Source organism: Equus quagga, chromosome 10 (genome assembly GCF_021613505.1).
Source record: "Equus quagga isolate Etosha38 chromosome 10, UCLA_HA_Equagga_1.0, whole genome shotgun sequence".
NCBI lineage: Eukaryota > Metazoa > Chordata > Mammalia > Perissodactyla > Equidae > Equus > Equus quagga.
The window spans coordinates 62587799-62614107 of NC_060276.1; positions in this window are offsets into that span (position 1 = coordinate 62587799).

The following is a 26309-nucleotide window of genomic DNA, read 5'->3' on the forward strand; positions in this document are numbered from 1 at the left end:
TTGGGAAAATGCTCTGGCATTCCGTTCTTAAAAGACCTGACCTCAAGAGATACTATTTTACCAAAGCCTAACCTATTGGGGGTTTACCAGAAGTCAGTCAACCTGAGGTAAGGGAAATACACAACTCCAGCCTTCTCTAGCTTTTCATGTGGGGGAATAGAAATACCAATAGTCATCTTATTGTACCTGAGGAAGGTGGTAAAAAATCTGAGAAGCATTACTAAGTCCACAGTACAGAGGTACAGATTCACTAAGATTCACTAAAAGATATAATTATAAGATTGTAGAATGTTTTCTCCCCTATCAACAGTAGTTACATTTCCCCAGTACCTCATGTCCAGCTATCAAGAAAAAATTGTAAGGCATACTAAAAAGTGAAAAATACCTTTTGAAAAGACAGGGCAAGCATTAGAACCAGATCAGATATGGTAGAGATGTTGAAATTATCAGATGAGGAATTTAGAACAATGTTTAATATCCTAAGGGCTGTAATGAATAAAGTAGATAGCATGCAAGAATAGACGGAAACTATAAGCTGAGAGATGAAAATTCTAAGAACCAAAAAGAAATGCTAAAGTTCAAAAACACTGTAACAAAAATAAAGAATGCCTTTAATGGGCTTATTAGTAGACTGATCATGGCTGCATAAAGAATTTCTGAGCTTGAGAATATCTAAATAGAAACATCCAAAACTGAAAAGCAAAAAGAAAAAAGACTGAAAAAAAGAACAAAACTTCCCAGAACTGTGTGACAACTACAAAAGGTATTACATATGCATAAGGATAATACCAGAAGGAGAAAATAAAAAGGAAGATACCTATGAAACAATAATTACTGAGAATTTCCCCTAAACTAATGTTAGACATCAAACCACAGATCCAGGAAGCTTGGAAAACACCAGCAAGATAAATGAAAAAAAAAAAAAATACGCCTGCACATATCATATTCAAATTACAAAAAAGTAAAAGATTTTAAAAAATCCTGAAAGAAACCAGAATAAAATCAACATGCTACCCATAGAGGAGCAAAGATAAGAATTACATCTCACTTTTCAGAAACTATGCAAGTAAGAAGAGAGTGAAGTGAAATATTTAAAATGTTGACAGAAACAACCCACCAAACTAGAATTCTGTGCTCTACAAAATGATCTTTAATAATTGAAGAAGTGAAAGCTTTCTCAAATAATAACTGAAGAAATTATTTGCCATTATGTCTGATTTTCAAGAAATATTAAAGTTCTTTAGAGGGAAAGAAAATGACATAGGTCAGAAATTCAAATCTACATAAAGAAAGCAAGAGCATTGCAGAAGGACTAAGTAAAGGTAAAATAAATGTAATTGAATCAATAATAACCTTCAAAACAGAAAGCACCTTGCCCATACGAGTTCACTTGTATATTCTACCAAATGTTTAAGAAATTATACCAATTCTCTACAATCTCTCCCAGAAGATAGAAACAAAGGGGATACTTCTGAACTCATTCTATGAGGCCACCATTACCCTAATGCCGAAACCAGACAAAGACATTACAAGAAGAGAAAACCACAGACAAATATCTCTTATGAACATAGATGCAAAAACACTCAGTAAAATATTGGCAAATTAAATCTAACAATTTATAAAAAAATTATACATCACAACCAAGTAGAATTTATCCAGGTATATAATGCTGGCCAAACATTTGAAAATTAATTAATGTAATCTGTCACATCAAAAGACTAGAAACAGGAAGAAAAATCACATGGTCATATCAATAGATGCAAAGATGGCATTTGGCAAAATCCAACAGCATTCATGATAAAAACTCTCAGTAAACTAAGAATAGAGGAGAATATCCTCAAATTAAAAAGAATATTTACAAAATCCTATAGCTAACATCATGATTAATGGTGAGAAACTAGAAACTTTTCAACTAAGATCAGGTAAAAGACAAGTAGGTTTCCTCTCACCACTCCTTTTCAACATCATACTGGAAGTTCTAGCTAATGCAATAAGACAAGAAAGGAAACAAATGATATATAGATTAAGAAGGAAGAAATAAAATTGTCTTTTGTTTACAGATGACAAGATTGTCTATGTAGAAACCCAGAAAAATAGGTAAAACATAAACTCTCCTTGTATTAATAAGTATTTATTGCAAGGTTGAAGGATATAATATTAACATATAAAAATCAATTTCTCTCTACATGCCAGCAATGACCAAGTGAATTTGAAATTAGAAACACAATCCCATTTACATTAGCAACCCAAAAATTGAATGCTTAGGTATAAATCTAACAAAATATGTACAAAATCTATATGAGGAAAACTATAAAACTCTGAGGAAAGAAATATAAGAACTAAATAAGTGGAGAGACATTGCAGGATCATGGATAAGGAAGACTCATTATTGTCAAGATGTCACTTCTTTCCAAGTTGATCTATAGATTCAATGCAGTCCAAATCAAAATCCCAGCAAGTTATTTTGTGGCTATTGACAAGCTGATTCTAAAGTTTATAATGAGAGGCAAAAAAAAAAAAAAATAGCCAAAACGATATTGAAGCAGAAGAACAAAGTTGAAGGACTGACACTGCCCTACTTCAAGAGTTACTATGAAGCTATAGTCATCAAGAGAGTGTGGTACTGGTGAAAGAATAGAGAAATAGATGAGTACAACAGACTAGAGATCCCCAAAGTAGACCTACATAAATATAGTCAACCGATATTTGACAATGGAGCAAAAGCAATCCAATGGAGCAAAAATAATCTTTTCAACAAGTGGTGCTGGAACTACTGGACATCCATGTGCAAAAAAAAAAATGTTTCTAGACACAGATGGGTGTAAGCACCCATCACACAAATTAACTCAAAATGAATCAGACCTCAAGACCACAATACTCAAAACATAATACTATAAAATTCGCAGAAGCTAATGTAGGTGAACATCTAAAAGACCTCTGGTTTGGCAATGACTTTTTAGATACAACTCCGAATGCATGATCCATGAAGAAAAAATTGATAAGCTGGACTTAAAGTCAAAACTGTCTGCTCTGCCAAAGTTATTTTCAAGAGAATGAAAAGACAAGCCACAGACTGGGAGAAAATATTTGCAAAATACATATTCAATAAAAGACTGTGATCTAAAATATATAAAGAACTCTTATAACACAACAATAAGGAAACAAACAACCTGATTGAAAAAATATGCCAAAAACCTTAACAGACACCTCACTAAAGAAGGCATACAAATTGCAGAAAGCATACGAAAAGATGTTGCACGTTATATGTCATCATGGAAACGCAAATTAAAATAACAATGAGATACCATGTGTATAACAAGTGTATAACTGATTAGAATGACCAAAATCCAAAAAGCTGACAACACTAATTGCTGGAAGTGATGTGAATTAACAAAACCTATCATTAATTGTTAGTGGGAATGCAAAATGGTACAACTACTTTGGAAGACATTTTGGCAGGTTTTTACAAAGATAAACTTGCTATAACCATATGATCCAGAAATTGTTTTCACTGGTATTTTTCAAAGGAGTAGAAATGTGCATCCACACAAAAACTTGCATATGGATATTTATCGCAGCTTTATTCATAAATGAAAAAGTTGCAAGCAACCAAGATGACCTTCAGTAGGTGAATGGATAGATAAACTGTGGATATCCAGACAATGGAATATTATCCAGTACTAAAAAGAAATGAACTATCAAGCCATGAAAAGATGAGTCTTAGAAAAAACTTAAATGCATATAAAGTGATATGAGCCAATCTGAAAAGGCTACATATTGCATGATTCTAACAATATGACATTCTGGAAAAGGGAAAATTATGGAGATAGTAAAAAGATAAGTGGTTGTTAGGGGTTAGAGAGGAGGGAGAGATAAATAAGCAGAGCACAGATGGTTTTTAGGGCAGTAAAAATATTCTGTATGATACTGTAACAGTGGATACATATCATTATACATTATCCAAACCCATAGAATGTACACCACCAAGAGTTAACCCAAATGTAAACACAGACTTTGGGTGATAATGAAGTATCAATGTGGGTTCATCAATTATAAAAAGTGTACCACTCTGGTGGGGGATACTGATAGTGGGAGAGATGTTTATGGGGTGGGGGCAGTAATATAGAAACTCTTTGTATTTTCCACCTAATTTTTCTATGAACCTAAAACCACTCTGAAAAAATAAAGTCTATTAAAAATATATAAGCACCTAGCAAGAGAACCCCAAAATATCTGAGGCAAAAACTGGCAGAATAGAAGAGAGAAATAGGCAATTCAACAATAATATTTGGAGATTTCAAGAATTCACTTTCATTAATGGATAGGATAACTGGAAAGGAGATCAGCAAATAATGAAAGATTTTAATAACTCTATAAACTAATAGACATATTCCAACAGTCTATTCTCAATAGCAGAATACACATTCTTCTCATGGAATATTCTCCAGGGTAAAACCTGTGATAGAATGCAAAACTAGTCTCAATTTTACAAAGTTAAAATCACAGACAGTATGTTCTTTTAAACATGGAATAAAATTGTAATTCAATAACAGAAAGAATTTTTGAAAGATTCACGTATATGTGGAAAATATATAACATTTATAAATAATCAGTGGACTGATGAAAAAATAATAAGGGAAATCAGAAAATATTTTGAGATAAACAAACTAATTGGACACAATGAAATCACCACTCAGAGGGAAATTTATAGCTGTAAGTATCAACATTAAAAAATATGAAATATCTACAATTGTTTGCCTACCTTAGTTTCTTAAAGAACTGAGGCAAGAAAGAAAAACCAAACCCCTAAATAACAGAATAAAGGTAATGATAAAGATTTGAATGGCTATAAATGAAATCAAATATAGAAAAACAATAGAAAAAATGCAAAAAATCAAAAATTGGCTCTTTGATAATATCAAACAAATTGTCAAAGTTTTAGGTTAGATTGACCAAGTATTAAAAAATTGATTAATCTAATGACTAAAATCATGAATGAAAGAGGAGTATTACTAAACACCTTACAAACTTAAATAATTTTAAGGAAATACTATGCAAATTGTATGCCAAGAAAATAGATAACCTAGCTAAAATGAATAAATTTTTAGAAGGATACAAATTACCAAAACTCACTAAAGAAGAAATATAAAATTTTTATAGGACTATAACAAGTTCTGAGTTTGAGTTTGTACTCACAAAAGATGAAGACCAGATAGCATTACTGGTGAGTTCTACTAAACATATAAAGAAGAATTATCATAAATATCACTCACTATCTCTTTCTATGAGGCCAGTATAGTCATGCATCACATAATGATATTTTGGTCAAGGACACACTGCATATATGACTGTGGTCCCATAAGATTATAATGCAGCTGAAAAATTCCTATTGCCTTGTTATGTTGTAGCCATCATAATGTCATAGCACAACATATTACTCACATGTTTGTGGTGATGCTGGTGTAAAGAAACCTACTGTGTGCCAGTCGTGTAAAAATATATCACATACCATTGTATACAGTACATAATACTCGATAATGATAATAAAGAACTATGTTATTGGTTTATGTATTTACTATACTATACTTTTTATTGCTATTTTAGAGGATACTTTTTCTACTTATAAAAAAACAGTTTACAGTAAAACAATATGCTGTGTACACAAGAAGTAGCCTCATACATCTCCTGTTTACCATGTCTCTTAACTGCATCATTTTATCTTTTGCTTGATTTAATCTTGTATTGTTTTGCTCATCATGGGCCCTAAGTGTGAAAATTATACTGATAATGTTTCCAGTAAGATACCATATCAAGTGATCGACCTGGAAGCAAAATTAAAAGTGATTAAGGACTATGAACTTGGAAAATCAGTGATGGTTAATGCTCACTATTTAGGCACATTCCATTCCATCATATCTTGAAGAACAAGAACAAAGTGACAGAAGCCATTAAAGGATCTGCAACTAAGGTAATGAGACTAACAAAGATTTGGGAGGGGCCTATATCAGACATGGAGAAACTTCTAATGACCTGGATAGAAGGCCAGATACAGAAGTGTATCCCTCTCAGCACCATGATTTTCATGGCCAAAACAAAAAGTTTGTGATATTGAAAGAAAAGACTGAACCCAAGTAGGATGTTAAATTATTGCTAGCTCTGGGTGGTTTAAATGATTCAAGAATTGTTATGCATTACATAATGTGAAAGTGAGTGGTGAGTTTGCAAGTGTTATGTGGAGGCAGCTGAAGAATTTTTGGAAAATCTAGATAAGCTGATTGTGGAGGAAACTTACTTGCCAGGGCAAATATTCAAAACAAATGAAACCTCCCTATTCTGAAAGCAGATGTCTAAAGTGGCTTTCATCCATAAGGAGACCAAATCATTGTAAGGTTTCAATGTTTTTAAGGACAGGGTAGCAATTTTGCTTGGAGGTAATGCTGCAGGTTACAAATTGAAACCACTTGTGATCTGGCACAGTGAGAACCCCAGGGCCTTCAAGCATATCAATAAGTACACACTGCCAGTGTACTATAGGATAAATAAGAATTCAAGGATGACATGGTTCCTCTTCTAAGATGCCCTCCTGAATTGCTATGCCAACAAAATGGAGAGGAACTGTTTGGAGAATAACATACCTTTCAAGATTTTGCTTTTTGTTGATAATGCTCCCAGACATCCTCCTTTTATTGGTAATCTTCATCCCAATATTATAATAGTGTTTCTCCCTCCAAACACCACCTCTTTGATCAAGGAATCAAAAGATCAAGGAATTATAGCAGCTATTAAGGCATATTACCCGTGGAGACCCTTTGCCCAGGCTATTGCTGCAACTGAAAAGACATTGATGCAATTTTGGAAGGATGACAACATCTATGACTGCATCAAGAACCTTTCTGGGACTGGGAGTGATGCCACAAAGGACTATATGAGTGGGATCTGGAAGAAGACATTCAAGAAGTTCATTCATGACTTCAAAGGATTTTCCAAGTATGAAAAAGTTGCAAAAATAAACAAGGTTGTGGTTGAGATGGAAAACTTTAACCTGACTGTGGATGAGGATGACATTGAGGAGCTCCTAGAAATGGTGTCTGGGGAAATGACTAATGAGGAGTTGTTGGAACTGGAACAGGAACACATAACTGAAGAAGAAGCAAGAGAAAAAGAAACTGCAGGAGAAGAAAAAGAAATTCAAAAAAATTCACAGCGAAAGGCTTAGCAGAAGCTTTTTCAGACCACAACAAGCTCCTTAAAAAGTATGAAAACATGGACCTCAACACTCAAAGGTTTTCATTAATAGAGAGGAATGGTTATGGTGCATTATCTGCTTTAAGCAAATGAATAATGAAAAGAAGAAACAAACCAAGCAAACCATCACAGACATATTTCCGAAAAGGGTGACTCCTCCTCAAGAAGAGCCTCAGGCTGGTACTTCAGGAGGTATTCTAGAAGTTGTTGTTATCATAGGATGTGACAGCTCCATGCATGCCATTTCCCCTGAAGACCTTCCAGTGAGACAAGATGTGGAGTTGGAAGACAGCAATGATGATCCTGACCTTATGTAGGCCTAGGATAATGTGTGTGTTTCTGTCTTAGTGTTTAACAAAATACTTTAAAAAATAAAAATAATTAAAAATAGAAAAAAGCTTATAGAATAAGGATATAGAGACAGAGATATTTTTGTACAGTTGCACATTTGTGTGTTAAGCTAAGTATTTGCACAAAAGAGTCAAAAGTTAAAAAAATTAAAAGTTTATGAAGTAAAAAAGTTATAGTAAGCTAAAGCTAATTATTGAATAGAAAGTGTTTTTAATAAATTTAGTGTAACCTAAGTGTATAGTGTTTATAAAATCTACAGTAGTGTACAGTAATGTCATAGGCCTTTACATTCACTCACTACTCTCTCACTGGCTCACCCAGACCAAATTTCAGTCCTGCAAGCTCCATTCATAAGTGCCCTATGCCATTTTTCATCTTTTATACTGTAGTTGTACTGTACATTTTCTATGTTTGATACATAAATACTTATCATTGTGTTATAATTGCTTACAGTATTCAGTACAATAACGTGCTGTACAAGTTCATAGTGTAGGAGCAGTAAGCTATACCATATCGCCTTGGTGTGTAGTAGGCAATATCACCTCGGTTTGTGTGAGTACACTCTATGATGTTTGCACAGTAAAAAATTTGCCTAAGAATGCATTTCTCAGAATGTATCCCCATCATTAAGGTATGCATGACTGTATTACCTTGATATCAAAATCAGACAAGATATGACAAGAAAATAAAACTACAGAGCAATGCCACTTATAAATATAGATGCAAATATGCTCAAGGAAATACTGGCTAACAAAATTCGGCAGCATATTTATAAAAAGATTATGTACGATGAACAAGTGGGATTTATCCTAGGAATGCAAGTGTTACAACATTTAAAAATCTACGTGTAATATCTTATTAATATAATAATTAAAAACGCATAAACTCAAGAGATAAAACCAAATACCATTTCTTGATAAAATCACTCAACCAACTAGAATGGAAGTGATCATCCTCAACCTGATAAGGGGCATCCGTGCAAAACCCGCAGCTAACTTCATACTTCATGGTGAAACACTGAATGCTTTTCCCCTGAGATCAAGTGCAAGATAATAAATTTCATTCTTACTACTTTTATTCGATCTTATACTAGAAGTTCTAGTCAGGTTATTATGGAAGAAAATGAAATAAAGACTTCCTGTTTGGAAATAAACTATCTGTATTTGCAGGTGACATAATATTATATATGGATAATCCTAAACAATCCAGGAAAAAAACTATTAGTGTTAATAAACAAATTCGGCAAATTTTCAAGATGTGAAATCTCTACTCAAAATCATCATGTTTTTATACACTAATCATGAAGAATCAGAAAATGAAATCAAGAAAATAATTTCTTATTTATTAGTATCAAAAATGGTAAAATACTTAAGAATTAAAGAGGTGCAAGACTATCACACTAAAGACAACAAAACATTGTTGGAAAAAATTTAAGTGTAACATAAAATGAAAGACATCCAGTGTTCATGTATAAGATAACTTAATATGATTAAGATGTCAATACTCTCAAAATTTGTCTACAGATTTGGTGTAAACCTTTTCAAAATTTCAACTTCCTCTTTTTTAATGAAGAAATGCACAAGATGTTCCTAAACCTTACATGCAAATGCAAGAAAGTCAGAAAAACAAACAAGTAACTTCAAAAGAGAAATGAGGTAGAATTTACATTTTCTAATTTCAAAACTTATTACAAGCTACATTCATCGTCAGTATGCTAATAGTATGTGAACAGACACATATATCAATGTCATAAAATTGAAAGTCCCAAAATAAATCTGTACATTTATGATTAATTGATCTCTGATGTGTCCCAAGACCATTCAATGGGAAATGTACTGTCCTTTTTAACAAATGATGCTGGTACAACTGAATATTCACATGCAAAAAAATGAGGTTGAATGAAAAGCCAAGTCCCGCTAACTGGGAGAAAATATTTGCAAATCATGTATCCAACAAAAGGTTAATACCCAAAATATAGAAAGAACTCCTACAACTCAATAACAGAAAAAACAAAGAACCTGATCAAAAAATGGGCAGAGGATATGAACAGACGTTTTTCCAAAGAAGATATACAGCTGGCCAACAGGCACATGAGATGTTCAACATCACTAATTACTACAGAAATGAAAATCAAAACTACAATAAGATATCGCTTTACACCAGTCAGAATGGCTATGATGATCAAGACAAAAAGTAACAGTTGTTGGAGAGGATGTGGAGTAAAGGGAATGCTCATACACTGCTGGTGGGAATGCAAGCTGGTGTAGTCACTATGGAAAAGTGTATGGAGATTTCTCAAAAAGTTGAAAACAGAAATACCATAGGGTACAGCTGTCTCACTATTTGGGATTTATCCAAAGATCTTGAAATCAACAATCCAAAGAGATTTGTCCACTCCTATGTTCATTGGCATATTACTCACAGTAGCCAAGATGTGGAAGCAGCCTAAATGCCCTTCAAGTGATGAATGGATAAAAACGATGTGGTATATAGATAGATATACAGATGTGTGGGTATATATATGTGGTGTGTGTGTGTGTGTGTATATATATACTACTCAGCCACAAAAAAGACAAAATCATCCCATTTGCAGCAACATGGATGGACTTTGGGGGTGTAATGTTAAGAGAAATAAGCCAGACAGGGAAAGACGAACTCTGCATGATCTCACTCATTTGTGGAAGATAAAGAAAACAGATTAGTGGTTACCAGAGGAGAAGGGAGTTGGGAGTAGGTCAAAGGAGAAAAGGGACACATATATATGGTGAAGGATAAAAATTAGGCTATTGGTGGTAAGTATGATGCTGTATATACAGAAACTGATAAGTAACCATGTAGACCTGAAATTTCACAGTTATAAACCAATATGACCTCAATAAATAAAAATGAACTTGGAATCCTAACTCACACCACATACAAAAACATTAACTTAAAATGGATAATGAGCTATATGAAGAGTTAAAATAATAAACTCCTAAAAATATAGGTGTAAATTTTCCTGACTTTGGATTAGGCAACATTTTCTTAGATATGATATCAAAAGCACACTAACAAAAGAAAAAATAGATAAAGTGAACTTTATCAAAGTAAAAAACTTTTGTGCATTAAAATATACTATCAAGATAGTGAAAAGACAGTCCATAGAATGGGAGAAAATATTTGAAAATTTATATATCCTATAAGAGAATGCATACATAAGAGAATACATATTCTGGTACCCAGAATACGTAAAGAATTCTTCAAACTTAAGAATAAAAATACAAATAACCTAATCAGAAATTGGGCAAAGGATTTGAATACACATATCTCCATGGGAGATAAACAAATGGTCAAAGTCACCTGAAAAGATGCTCAACATCATTAGTCATTAGGAAAATGCAAATCAAATGTACAATGAGATACCCCTTTGCACTCCCTAGGATGACTATAATAAAAACCAGAATATAACAAATGTTGTTGTAACAGACTCAGCTTATAAACTTCAAGCTTCTTATCCATTTCTGGAACTTACAGATTTCTCTTTGTTTATTTTGAGTTTAATTATGATTTGAAAGGAAATACATTCAGTATTTATCTGTTTTTAAAAGGATAGTGGTCTTCATTAGCTTAGTCAATCCCATTGCTATGACTGAAAGTCCCTCTTTATAGTTTATAGCTAGTCTGAGTTAAATTCCTGGTAATTGCCACCTAAAAGTTCCCGGCTGATGCATAGCCCTAAAACCTTTTACTAAGAGTTGGAGCAAATGGTTTTCCAGGAAAATGTAAATTATAAAATTGATTTAAAAAGAAGTAGTCATTTTCGGAAGCATGGTTAATGAAGATAACCTGAAACTCAGCGCATTACAAAAACATGGAAATGTTATAGGAAATTTAGCAAAATTTCTTTTAAATGCATAGCTGTGTTTCAGAAAGGGAAATTTTAAAGTGTCCTGCCATGGTGGCAGGCTAAGAAAAAGGTAGGGATCTGGCTGTAAAAAGAGCTTTGAGCATACCTTGGGTGTAGTATTTGTGATGTATTATCTCTTGTATTTCTCTTACTTTATGAATTAAATCTCAACAAAATATTACTAGAAATTGTAGCCTTTTCTCAGTGATGCTGTGAGGAGTTAAAGAAGGCCCCTCAAACTGTTGTGTCAAATGTAAAGAGAACATTGTTTTCTACTCCAATGCCAAACAGAGTTTTCAATGGTCGTTGCTGCCTTTAAGGACAGTTATCACTAGTAGAATTAATCTCATCAGGGTCATTGACACCAGAGGCAGCAGCTTTGTGGTAAAACAGTAAGGCTAAGGGAGAAAAGCAAAAATCCTGTTCTTGAGCATGAAATGTGAGACAGCCTTCTAATTAATTCTCAAATAGCATAAAAATACTTTTGAGTTGTGGGGTGCGGATTAATTTTCAATAGTTAGACCAAGTATCAACAATATAACTTTAATTTAATGTCATAGGCTGATGGATGTCTGGGACCAGGGCTGGCTTCATGGATAGATGGTGACCTGTACAGTCACACAGGGCCCTGTGCTCAGAAGGGCCTTTCCTTAATTGAATACTGTTGCTGCTGTCTTGAAATTGTTAACAATACTATCTTCAAACTTTTATCTTGCAAGTGAAGCTTGATGGGCAATGGAGTATGAGCACAACCAGAGGAAATATGTATAATATGCGTGCAATGTTCCATGAGCACAGAATTCTGGTAGACACAAGGTATGTGGGAGTTCAGTGAGACTCCAAGAAAGTGCAAGGTAAATGAGTTACACCTACAACTGAGTAAGTGGGGGAACTGACAATCCTAAGGGGATACACTTTCCATTGGAATCAGAAATTGTCTTGAACGTAAGAAAAAAGGCAATGGCAATCTAAGAAATACAAACAACACTAGAACCCTATCATATTTTTTCTAATTTACTTTACTTCCCTATATTACCCAACCACTTACACAGAAATTGATGATGCAGAAAGAAATGAAAAGATAGGGCAATCCACAGTTCCTTTACTTTTATCTCCTTTGCTACTCATCAGTAATCTGAAGATAGAATATAACAAGAAAATAAATAAAAATAGTTTGTTTTGTGCACCGTTTCCACTGTTCTGACAAGAAACAAATAAATATGCATTTATGAGCCATGAAATATGAATTGTGCAATTCTGACTATTCTGCATGTGAGTTGAATGATCTTATATTTGCCTTTAAAACTGGCATTGCATAATATAAAGCTGAACAGTAAAATCCAGGAGATTAACTTAAAAATTTTAATTATCCTCTACTTAGAATAGCACTAAAAAACAAAATGAGCGGGGCTGGCCCCATGGCCGAGTGGTTAAGTTCGCGTGCTCCGCTGCAGGCGACCCAGTGTTTCGTTGGTTCGAGTCCTGGGCGCGGACATGGCACCACTCATCAAAACCACGCTGAGGCAGCGTCCCACATGCCACAACTAGAAGGACCCACAATGAAGAATATACAACTATGTACTGGGGGGCTTTGGGGAGAAAAAGGAAAAAAATAAAAATTAAAAAAAACAAAAACAAAAATAAAATGAGCAAAAGCATTACAAACTGAAAGAGAAACCATGGAGAAAAGAAAAAAGCTTTATATTTTACTACCTTTATCAACATTTTTTCCCTGGTTTTTGATCAAGAGACCTGTTTTATTTTCTCCATTGGACCCTAAAAATTATGTAGCCCACCCTATCTGGGATATTTTGATTGCAATTAAAATTTGTATGCATGCCGATTCAGTAACTGGGAGATTTTGGTCTCTCCAATAAAGTTCATTTGAAATAGTAGGACCCATGAATGGAGCAGATGCTTACACCACAGTTAGTTACCTGTACTCTGAGTTAAGGATTTCTCTCTTAGAAGCACCCTCTAATGGCAGTCCTATTGGATCTGTTTGAATGGAAGTTTTACCTTTCATAAGAACACAAACTATGTACATAGGTATAGTGGCTATGAAAATCAGTGTAAAAATTGTGCAAGAAAAAAATAATCTTATTTCCTTTTAATTTTACCCACATTCTGACTTGAAGTTCCATCCCACAAGGCTAATGAGAAGTTGCATTTTCCTCATATTTGGAGGTCTCTTCACTTTCATGATTACACTAGAGTTTGAGAAAGTTAATTGTCTTCCAGATCAAAAAATAGCAGAAAAACCTATTAATTTCCGGTTTGTCATGATTGCTGCTAACACTTTTAGTAGGATTGAAATCCACATTCTCTTTGAATCAGTGCCTACTGTGAGTTATGGGATTTTGCTGAGTTCTAAACTCTGATGCTTGAAGTCTCAGGTGCAGAAATATGCTTTAGAGGAACATAATTCCTAGAGAGATAGCCTTATTAAAGTATATGGCTTATTCAAAGCCTCCATAAATCTCTTTTTTAGCATTGGGGAAATCCCACTCTCTACTTGTTTACTCCACAGATATTTTCTTCCTCAAATCCTACAGGGTAGGGCGGAAATTACCTTTCTGGCAACTTCTTTCTGCCCTAACATGACTCTCCCTGAAGAAAGGAAGCAGAATCTGAGAGTATGTTTGATGGGAAAAGGGGAAAGGTTAAATACAGGGGGAAATAATATATGTTAATATCTCAAAAATGATCTTTTCTCATGAGTTTATAATAAGTAGCTACTTATATGGCAGTAAATGATTAACTCACTATTATCCCAGTCAATCTTTAATAACAGATAACACAACACCAACATATTCATTTCAAAAGAATTAAGCATTCAGAAAATTCTTTTAAAAGATGATAAACAGAGATAGAGAGCACATTAATTACAAAACTTGGTCATAACAACGATAAAAGAAGCTCTTTGGTGTGGCTCTTTTGAAGTAGCTGCCGGAAAGTCAAAACATACCAAAATCTTTAAAAAAAACTGTTTAAAGTTACTAGTTAAGTACACACTATAAAGAAAAGAGAAATAGAATAAGTATGTGTTTGTTAGGGTACAAATTGAGGCAGTAGTCAGAAATTTGTAGTCCTTATTTTTCTTACTGGTCTCTACATGGGATCTGTTCTCCATTGAGTTCCTTATAATTTTCACATTTATTTCCAAAATAATTTTGATGTCTGTTTCTGTTTTTTTCTGAATTGTGCCAGTTCCTGTTTCATAGCCTCTTTTTCTTCCTCAATTTTATTGAGAAATAACTGGCAAATAAAAATTGTATATATTTAAGGTGTATAACTTGATATTTTCATATATGTGTACATTGTGCAATAATAACCACAATCAAGCTAATTAACATTTTCATCACATCACATAGTCACATTTTCTTTATGGTAAGAACACTTAAAATTTGCCCTCTTAAGGTCAGCCCTCGTTGCCTAGTGGTTAAGTTCAGTGCACTCTACTTTGGTGGCACAGATTCATTTCCTGGGCATGGACCTACAGCACTCATCTATCAGTGGCTATGCTGTAGTGGCAGCTCACATACAAAAAAAAAAGAAGATTGATGCAGTGGATGTTAGCTCAGGGCGAATCTTCCTCAGCAACAAACAAACAAACGAAAAAAACACCTCAGCAAATTTCAAATATGCAATCCAGTATTGTTAATTATAGTCACCATGCTGTATTTTAGATCTCCAGAAATTACTCATCTTGCACAACTGAAAATTTGTATCATTTGACCAACATCTCCACATTTATCCCACTCCCAATCCATGGTAACTACCATACTACTCTGTGCTCTTGTGAGTTTGGCTATTTCAGATACCATAATCAGTGAGGTCATTCAGTATTTGTTTTGTCTGACTTATTTCTTTCAGCATAGTGTCCTCCAGGCTCATCCATGTTTTTACAAATGACAGTATTTCCTTCTTGTTAAAGGCTGAATAATTTCCCGTTGTGTGTATATTCATAAATATTTTTTCGTTGTTCATTTATCTGTCAACATATATTTAGGTTATTTCCATATTTTGACTTTTGTGAATAATGCTGCAATGAGCATAAATGCAGATATCACTTCAATGTACTGATTTTATTTCCTTTAGGTAAATACCCAGAAGTGAGATTACTAGATCATATGGTAGTTCTATTTATAATTTGGGAGGGAACTTCCACACTGCTTTCCCAAATAGCTGCACCAATTTATATTCCCACCAACAGTGTACAAGGATTCCCCTTTGTCCACACCCTTGCCAACACTCATTTCTTGTCTTTTTGATAATAGTCATTCTAACAGCTTTCAGTGATATTTCATTGTGATTTTGATTTACACTTCCCTGATGATTGGTGATGTTGAGCACCTTTTCAACGTTTTCATATTCCTGTTGGCCATTTGTGTGTCTTCTTTGGAAATATCTCTGTTCAAGTTCTTTGTCTATTTTTCTATCAGGTTATTTTTTTTGTTGTTATTGAGATATATGAGTTCCTTATATATTTTATATATTAACCCTTTATTAGATATATGTTTCTAAGTATTTCTTCTCACTTCATAGGTTGCCTTTTCACTCTGTTGATTGTTTCCCTTGCTCCGTAAAAGCTTTTTAGTTTGAGGCAACCTCACCTGTCTATTTTCGCTTTTGTTGCCTGTAGTTTTGCAGTCACATTAAAAAATTGTTGCTTAGACTAATGTCAAGAAGCATTTCTCTATGTTTTCTTCACATAGCTACATTTTCAGGTCTTACATTTAACCCAAATTCATTTTGAGTTGATTTTTGTATATGGTGTGTATAAAGGTCAAATTTCATTCTTCTGTTCAATTCATTCCACATATTTTATGGAAGAGACTATTCTTTCCCCATTGACTATTCTTGGCACCCTGTTGAAAACCAGTTGACTGTAGATGTGTGGAATTATTTCTAGGCTCTGTATTCTGCTCCACTACTCTTAATGACTGTATTTATGCCAATACAATACTGTTTCAGTTACTGTAGATTTGTAATATAGTTTTAAATCAGGAAGTGTGATGCCTCCAGGTTTGTTCTTCTTGCTCAATATTGCTTTGGCTATGCATGGACTTTTTGGTTAGATACGTTATGAATATTTTTTTTCTATTTCTCTAAAGAACGCCATTGGGATTTTGATAGGGATTGCACTGAATCTGTAGATCACTTTGGAGAGTATGGACATTTTAACAATATTGATTCATACAATGCATAAACGTGGAAGGTCTTTCCATTCATCTGTGCATTCTTTAATTTCTTCATCAATGTTTTCTAATTCTCAGTGTACAAGTTTTTCACCTCTTTAAGTTTACTCTTATTCATTTTAGTATTTTGTTGCTATTATAATGACATTGTTTTCTTATTTCCCCTCTTTGGACAGTTTGTTGTTTGTGTATAGAAATATCATTGATTCTTGAATATCATAGGGAAAGAAAGAGAAAAATATTAAATATAAATGAAGGCAGAGAGAGAGGGAAAGAATTGAGAAAAATAAAAATAGAGATGATAGGTATAGGCAATCCAGTGTAGCATAAGTGGAGACTCCTAAGAAAAAAATCAAAACAATAAAACATAAATTAAAAATGTAATTTAAAATATAGTTCTAGAAATGGATCTACATATTGAAATGACATATCAACTATAGAGGAAAACTAACCTAAAAGATCAACACTAACACATATTCTGCAAACATACTGAATTTTTAAAGTAAATAATTTATTGGTCAGAGATACAAAGAGATTAACATACCTGAAAAAGAGGAAAATCATTTTGGCATCAAACTTCTCTACAGAAGCATTCAATGTCAGATGACAGTGAAGCGACACACAAGACATTCAAGAAAACAAAGTGTAAGCCAACCTATTCTTTAGGTAGAACAGCTATAGACAGACTTAAACAACAAAGGTTAGAAAAATACTAGAGAATGAACTCTAGATAAGAGATTACTAATGTAAACTTATGAAAATATTTCTAAATTGACACCATTGGAAAACTTTTATAATTAAAAAATAAAATACTCTGGTAGATGAACCAGAGTATAAACCAACTCTAGATTAACCAGAATTAGCCATTAGCCAATTACCCTTCTAGTTTATACCTTTCAGTATAAATAACATGGAAGACAAGCAGATAATGCCTATGGGGGTGGGATCAACAGATATATTACTAATTAGGTAAGAAATGTTGCTGGCATATTGGCTTTCCCATGCTTTGGAATTTTTATCTTATGTATGGAAAAATTTAGAATCTGATGTGCCAGTGAGACGAAGATTAAAGATTAATTGCTTTGCTTTGGGATGAGAAAGATCATATATATACTGAAATAACAAATGAATCAGGAACCTGAAGACTGTAGTTCTTGTCCCATCTGTGTGGCTCTGGGGTATTAGAGAAATCAGTTTAATTTCTTCTCTCTGTTTTATCATTGTAAATTGTGAAGAAATAAACAATAAAATGGCTTTATTTTTATGCTTAAAAATTGAAATATGCAGTCCTGAAGGAATGCTTAGGACATCACTACAAAAAAAATTGCTGCTAGAAAAGGATCCTACGTTATCAGCATCCAGTAAAAACTCTCTTGTTCCATCAAGCAGGTCTTAGTGGATGTTATCAGTTCACGTTGTCTTGAGGAGCAGGGGCACTGCAAGAACAAGGAGGATATTAAAGTATTAGGGCAGAGGCACCAGTGGACTGTGACTTTTTTTGTGAGGGTTCAATGATAATGGAAGAGAGGATTATAGCTTGACAAAGTAAAATAATAGCATCTAAAATATTTCATGAAGATAGTGAGCAGTTTCACTTAACTGGAGTAAACAATCAAACTGGGCACAATGTAAGAGGCATAATAACTTAGGTTAAGGGGAACTATTACCTAATCCTTTCTGACCAACTTTCAAAGATCACTTAGTTTAAGTGGAAAATTATCCATTAGAGAACTATTAAAAGCAACGGATTTATATGCACACATAGTAACATGAGTGAATCTTGTAAACAGCATTAAAAGAAAAACATTAAAAAGCATAATAAAATCTACATTATAATATGTGTACAAATTATAAATACATACCCATAAAGCAATAATAAATTATATAAAGACACATATATAGATAGATATTACATATAAATTATATAAATGCACACATATATACACATATAAATACACTTTAAAAACAAAGGAAAATCTTTTCTAAATAAAGGATGGCATGACAGCAAATTCTGAGCCATTAGAGAATATCAACAAAGAAATATGCAAAGGAGGTTATAAAAAAGAAACAAATGGAAATACTGGAGATGAAATGTACAATAACTAAAAAGAAAAATTGACTAAAGGAGTTCAAGAGTAGATTTCAGCTGGCAGATGAAAATTAAACACAACTGATGATAGAGACTATATAATTTAAAGAATACAGAGAAAAAGAATGAAGAAAAATTAAAGAGACTCAGAGAAATGTGGAACACCATTAAGCACAACAACATACACAAACTTGAGGTACCAGAAGGAGAGTGAAGAGAGAAAGGGTAGAAGGATGTTTGAAGAATTAATCGCTGAAAGCTTCTGAAATTTGATGAAAATTTAATCTACACATCCAAGAAGATCAATAAACTCCGAGAGCGATAAACGAAGAGATCCACACCCAGAAACATCATAGCCAAAATGTGAACAGACAAACAAAAAGAATTTTGTAAGCATTAAGAGAAAAAGAACTCATCATGAAAAATGAAACTACGATTAGATTAACAGCCAAGTTCTCATTAGAAACAATGAAGGTCAGAGAGACAGTAACATCATCAAGATGGTGGCATAGGCATTTGTAGTACCTCTAACTTTCCAGAAACACCAACTTGAACAAATATCCATGCACAAAAATACCTTTACAAGAGATAAGGATTCTATGTGAGGGATTATAGCACTAGAATGGAGCACAGAAACAAAAAAAGATGTACCGAAGAGGGTAGAAATGTGAGCTCCACATTACCCCCCAAACCTCCCCCAAAACCGGAAGCCCAGAACATAAAGAAACACCCTCCTCATGGAAACAGAGTGAAGTCAGTGTTCAGTCTCACTGCAGACTGCACCATTGGCTTACCCCAGCATCAGGCTGACTCTTATGGCCCCAGGTGCCTCCCATGTCCTGAGACAACTGGCAGGCTTCCATGAATGAAAGCTTCCAACCCAAACTAGTGCCTACCAGCTCCCATGGCCCCTGGCATCTCCCACAGCATTAGGTTCCTGGTGGACTCCAGCAAAGCTCGGCTCCCAGAAAAATACAACGTGAGCCAACTCCCACAGCCCCAGGCAACTCCTGACCTGAAAACTCCCAACCACCTACAGAGAACCCAGGTCCCAGGTGGACTCTTGCAAACTCAGGCTCCTGAAATGTCCCAGCACCAAACAAGTTCCCATAGCCCCAGCCTCCAGGCTGTCTCCCACAGACCTGATCTCCTGGTTTACCCCAGTGCAGGACTGGCTCCCACAGACCCACCTCCAGCATGGACCATAAGGCCACAAAATACAGGCTAATTTCTATTGTGCCAGTCTACAGGATCATCCTAGTGCCAGGCCAACCACCACATAAACCCAGCATCCAAGCTGGCCCATGTGAACCCACTTTCCCAGCACTTCTCAGTACCAGACTCACCCCCACAGACATAATGAAGTGATGCCCAGTGTCTTGTTGACCTCCATGGGCCCTGGATCCAGGCATGCCCACATAGACCCAGGGAGTAGCCTATCAACACAGATTGAAATGTCAGGCTTAGTCCAGCTCACCTAGGCTCCAGGTCCACCCCCACCAACCTGGGCACCAGGCTGGTCCCCATGGACTCTAACACCAGGCCTGCCAACTTGCTGACCCAGGAGCTATATGTGTCAGCCCTTGCTGACAGCAAGCCTACACAGATACCACCAGATAGCACACCCAGAATCTCCACTTGGGCTGACTGGAAATTGGTTTTATTTACCAAAGCCATTCTGTAAAGACTGGAAGTACCTACTTCCTTAAATATGCAAAAACAAATGCAAGGCCATAAGGATCATGAATAATCAAGAAAACATGACATCACCAAAAGAAACTAATAAAGCAACAATGCCTGACCCTAAAGAAATGGAGATCTATGAACTGTCTGAAAAAGAATTCCAAATAATCCTCTGAAAGAAAGTCAATGAACTACTGGAAAACATACATAAACAACTAAATAAAATTAGAAAATAAATGCATGAACAAAATGGGAAATTCAACAAAATAGAAACCATTAAACAAACAAACAAAAAAAAAACCCAGAAATCCTGGAGTTGAAGAATACAATTACTGCACTGAAGAGTTCAATAGAGAGCTTTAAAATCAGACTTGGCCAAGGAAAAGACAGAATTAGTGAACTAGAAGACATGTCATTTGAAATCATCCAGTCAAAGTAGCAATAAAAGAATGAAAAAGAGTGAAGAAAGCCTATGTGAATTATGAGACACCACTAAGCAAAGCAATCTATGCATCATTGGACTTTCCAGAAAAAGAAGGTCAAGAGAAAGGAGCAGAAACTTACTAAAAGAAATATAGCTAAGAATTTCCAAATCTGGGGAGAGATTTGTGCATCCAGTCACACGAAGCTAACTGATAACCCAAAAAGATCTTCTCTAAGACACATTACAATAAAAATGCATAAAATCAACCACAAGGAGAAAATTGTGAACACAGCAAGAGAGAAAACATCTACACACATAAGGGAACCCCCATAAGCCCATTAGCAGATATCTCAGCAGAAACCTTGCAGGCCAAGTTAGAGTGGGATGATACATTTGAAATGCTGAAAAAGAGTCTGCCAACCAAGAATTCTTTACACTGTAAAGTTGTCTTTCAGAAATGAAGGAGAGATAAGGACTTTATCAAACAAAGAAATTCAAAGGGCGTTCATCACTAGTAGGTCTACCTAGAAGAAATACTGAATGGAGTTTTTTAAGCTGAAATGGAAGAATCATAATTAGTAATATGAAAATATGCAATACACTGGTAAAGGTAAGTATATAGTCAAATTCAGAAAAACCTAACTGTAATATGACATGTTAATAACTTAACTCTATTGTAAAAGTTAAACAGCAAAAGTTTTAAAAGCAATTATAGCTATAACAATTTGTTAAAGGATACATAATGCAAAAAGAGGTAAATTGTGATATCAAAACATAAAAGGCGAAAAGGGAGAAAAGTTCTTGTATGGACTGAAGTTAAATTTGCATCATCTTGAAATAGATTATTATAACTATAAGATATTTTATGTAAACCACATGATAACCACAAAGCAAAAACTTACAGTTGATGTACAAAAAATAATGAGAAGAGAACCAAAACTTTCCACTGTGGAAAAAAATCATCAATTTAGAAAGCAATACGAAAGAGAGGTAGAAAAGGAACAAGGTAATTACACAACAGCCAGAAAACAATAAGATGACATAAGTAAGTACTGATCTATCAATAATTACCTTAAATTTAAATGTATTCAATTCTCCAATCATAAAAGGTGAAAGGAGGGCCCGCCTGGTGGCATAGTGGTTAACTTTGCATGCTTCATTTTGGTGGCCCAGGGTTCACGCGTTTGGATCCCTTGTGTAGGCTTACACACTACTCTTCAAGGCGTACTGCGGTGGCATCTCACATACAAAATAGAGGAGTACTGGTACAGATATTAGTTCAGGACCAATCTTCCTCACCAAAAAAAATACGTGAAGTGGAAGTGGATGAATGGATAAAAAAATAAAAACAAGACCAAGCCCTATGCTGCCTACAAGAGATGCACTTCAACTTTAAGGACACACATAGGCTCACAGAGGTAGCTATATTTATATCACACAAAATAGATTAAGTCTAAAACTATAACACGAGACCGAGGGTCATTATATACTGATAAAGGGGTTATTTCAGTAACAGGATGACATAATTGTAAATATATGAGCACCCAACGTTGGAGCACCGAAATATATTAAACAAATACTAACAGATTGAAATGGAGAAATACATAACATTACAATAATAGAAGGAAAATTCAATACCCTATTTTAAACAATGGATAGATCATCCAGACAGTAAATTAATAAGGAAACATTGGACATAAACTATACCATAGACAAAATGCCATAACAGACATATACAGAACATTCCATCTGACAGCAGCAGAATACACATTCTTCTCAAGTGCACATAGAACATCTGCTAGCTTAGATCATATGTTTGATCACACAGTATACCTTAAAAAATTAAGAAACTTGAAATCATACCAACTATGTACTTCAACCGCAATGGTGTGAAAGTAGGAATCAATACCAGGAGGAAAACTAGAAATTAAAACAAATATGTGAAAAAGAAACAGCACAATATTGAAAAATAAATGAGTCAAAGGAGAAATCCAAAGGGAAATAAAGAATATTTTGAAACAAACAAAATGAAAACACAACCTACCAAAACTTATGAGATAGAGCAAGAGCTACTTTAAGAGGGAAGTTAATAACAATAAATGCCTACATTAAGAAAAAAAGACCTGAAATAAACACCCTAAACTTACATTCAAGGAACTAGAAAAAGCAAAACAAACTAAGACCAAAGATAGCAAAAATAAAGAAAGAACAAAGATCAGAGCAGAAAAAAAAGAAATAGAGATCAGAAAAATGATAGAAAAGATCAATAAAACTAAGAACTGTTTCTTTGATAAGATAAAAATTTGGTAAAACTTTAGTTAAACTAAGTATAAAAAAAGAAGAATCAAATAAATAAAATCAGAAGTGAAAGAGAAGACATTACCATTGACACTACAGAAACACAAAGGGTCATAAAAGACTACTATGGAATTTTATATGCCAAAAAATTGGATAACATAGAAGAAGTGGGTAAATTCTTCGAAATATGCAACCTACTAAGATCAAATCACGAAGAATTAGAAAATCTGAAAAGATCCATAATGAGTGAAGCCATTGACTCAATAATCAAAAAAATCCCAACAAAGAAAATCACAGGACCAGATGGCTTTACTGGTGAATTCTACTAAATATTTAAAGACGAATTAAAGCCAATCCTTCTCAAACTTTTCTACACCAGAAGAGGAGGGCTCCCCCCAAACTCATTTACAAGGAGAGCATTAACCTGATACCAAGCCAGATAAAAATACTACAAGAAAAGAAAATTACAGATCAATATCCCTGTTGAATACAGATTCAAAAATTCTCAATATAATATTAGCAAACTGAATTCAACAGCACGTTAAAATGATCATAAACTATGATCAACTGAATTTTATCCTTGGGATGAAAAGATAGTTCAAAATACACAAATCAATAAATGTGATATACCACATGCATAGAATTGAAGATACAAATCATAAGATCATCTCAAGAGATGCAGAAAATTTATTTGACAAAATTCAACACCCTTTTATGATAAAAACTCCCAATTTGAGTCAAGACTGAACACACCACAACATAATAAGTATATATATATAGATAGATATATTTATATATATCTATCTATATATATATATAGATATATATATATGACAAGCCTGCAGCTAACAATATGCTCAATGGTGAAAAGTTGAAAGTTTTCTTGCCAAAATCAGGAACTATACAAGGATGCTCACTATCACAACTCTTATTCAACCTAGTACTGGAAGTATTAGCACAATTAGGAAGGAAAAAAGGCACCGGTATTGGGAAGGAAGAAGTAAAATTGCACCTGTTTGTAGAAGATACAATCTTCTATATAGAAAATCTCAAATACTCCACCAAAATTCTCTTAGAAATAATAAACTAATTCAGTAAAGTTACAGGATACAAAATCAACATACAGTACTCAGTTATGTTTTCATATACTATAAACAAACTCTCTGAAAAAGAGATTTTTAAAAATCCCATTTACAATAATATCAAAAATAATAAAATATTTAGGAATAAATTTAAACAAAGAGGCAAAATATCTCTGCAGCGAAATTTATAAGATATTGATAAAAATGTTGAATAGTCACAAATAAATGGAAAGATATCCTCTGTTAATGAATCAGACAAATTAATGTTGTTAAAATGTCCATATTACCCAAAGCCATCTATAGACTCAATGAAATTGCTATTAGAATTCCAAGTGCATTTTTCACAAAAATAGAAAAAACAATCTTAAAATTTGTATGGAGCCACAAACAAACCAAAATAGCCAAAGCAATCCTGACAAAGAGCAAAGCTGGAAGCATCACACTTCCTGGTTTCAAAATATACTAGAAAGCTATAGTAATCAAAACAGTATGGTACTGGCCTAAAAACCAACACAGACCAATGGAACAGACTATAGATCCCAGAAATATACCCTTACATATATGGTTAACTAATACTTGACAAAGGAGTCAAGAATATTCATGGTGAAAGGATAGACTCCGTAACAAATCATGCTGGAAAAATTGGGTATTCATAAGCAAAAGAATGAAATTGGAACCCTATTTTTCACCACTCACAGAAATCAGCTCATACAGGATTAAACACTTTAATGTAAGACCTCAAACCATAAAAAACCTAGAAAAAATATGGAAAAATCTCCTTCACATTGATCTTGACAGTGGCTTTTTGGAAATGACACAAAAACTCAAGTAACAAACACAAAAATAAACAGGATGTACTCCATCAAGCGTAAAACTTCTGCACAGCAAATAAAACAACCAGTTAAATGTAAAGGCAACCTATGGATTGCTATAAAATATTTGCAAACCTGATAAGAAGTTAATACCCCAAATATATAAGGAACTCATACAATTTAATAGCAAAAGAACAAGTAATCAGATTGAAAAATAGGCAGAGGAATTCAACAGATATTTTTCCAAAGAAGACATACAAATTGTCAACAGGTACATGAAAAGATTCTAAACATCACTAATAATCAGGTAAACGCAAATCAAAAGTACAATGAGATATCACCTCACACCTGTTAGAATGGCTGGTATCAAAAAGACAAGAGATTAAGTATCGGTGAGGATGTGGAGAAAAGGGAACACTTGGGCACTGATGTAGCAATGTATGTTGGTACAACCACTATGGACAACAGTGTAGTACTTCCTCAAAAAATTAAAAATGGAACTACCCTATGATCCAGCAATACTACTTGTGGGTATATATCAGAAGGAAATGAAATTACTATCTGTAAGAGATGTCTACCCACCCATGTTCCTTGCAGCATTATTCAGAATAGCCAAGATATATGGAAACAACCTAGTGTTCACCAACAATTGAATGGAAAAAGAAAGTATTTTATACACACACACACACATGTTGTATGGAACAGGATAGTATTCAGCCATAAAAAAGAAGGAAATATTGCTTATTGCAAAAACATTGATGGACCTTCAGGGCATTATTCTTAATAAAATGTCAGACATAGAAAGACGAATACTGCATGATCTCACCTATATGTGGCATCTATAAAAGCTCAATTCATAGAAAGAAAGAAAGAAATGGTGATTGCCAGGGGGTGAGGGATGGGTGAAATGGAGAGATGTTTATCAAAGAGTACAGACCTTGGAGTTAAAACAAAGAATTTTGGGGGATATAATATACAGCATTGTGACTATAGTTAACAACACAGTAGTAAATACTTGAAGGTTGCTAAAAGAGTAGATTTTAAATGTTCTTATCACTTAAAAGAAGTGGTAATTATGAGAGAGGATGGAGGTGGCAACTAACCTTATTGCGTAATCATCTCACAATGTATGCATGTATCAAATTATCGTGTTGTACACCTTAAACTTACATAATATGTCAGTTATATCTCAGTAAAGCTGGGGAAAAAAAACACTGAAAAAGACAAATAAAATAAAA